The sequence below is a fragment of the Eufriesea mexicana genome, unplaced genomic scaffold (genome assembly GCF_001483705.2).
Source record: "Eufriesea mexicana isolate 0111107269 unplaced genomic scaffold, ASM148370v2 scaffold1723, whole genome shotgun sequence".
Taxonomy (NCBI): domain Eukaryota; kingdom Metazoa; phylum Arthropoda; class Insecta; order Hymenoptera; family Apidae; genus Eufriesea; species Eufriesea mexicana.
Genome location: NW_016909858.1, coordinates 322,381 through 322,663, shown reverse-complemented (window position 1 = coordinate 322,663; position 283 = coordinate 322,381). Strand labels below are relative to the sequence as shown.

Sequence of the window (283 nt, the reverse complement as noted above, 5' to 3'; positions counted from 1 at the left end):
ATATATATATATAATATGTATATATGTATAAATAAAGTAGTTAGAAGAGAAAATGTGGAAGCAACGTAGTACGGCAAATTGATCAAAATTAAATAATGAGGTAGTAACCCTCGGTGTCCTCCATGGTTATTACCAGTCTTTGTACCATGCTAATGCGATTCATGACTGGACCTCAAGCATGGGGGTATGAGAGATATGCGTGAACCGCTGGGGCGTTTGGCTCGCTAACAAACGGACAGGCACTCCCACCCGCCTATTTACCTACCTACTTACCTACCGACCC

General features: G+C 42.0%; 1 protein-coding gene across 13 annotated transcripts in view; it reads left to right on the top strand.

Annotated features, from left to right (window-relative positions):
* Positions 1 to 283, top strand: part of Syp (synaptotagmin binding cytoplasmic RNA interacting protein) — a 38,013-nt gene that overhangs the window by 8,044 nt on the left and 29,686 nt on the right. The window lies entirely within an intron of this gene.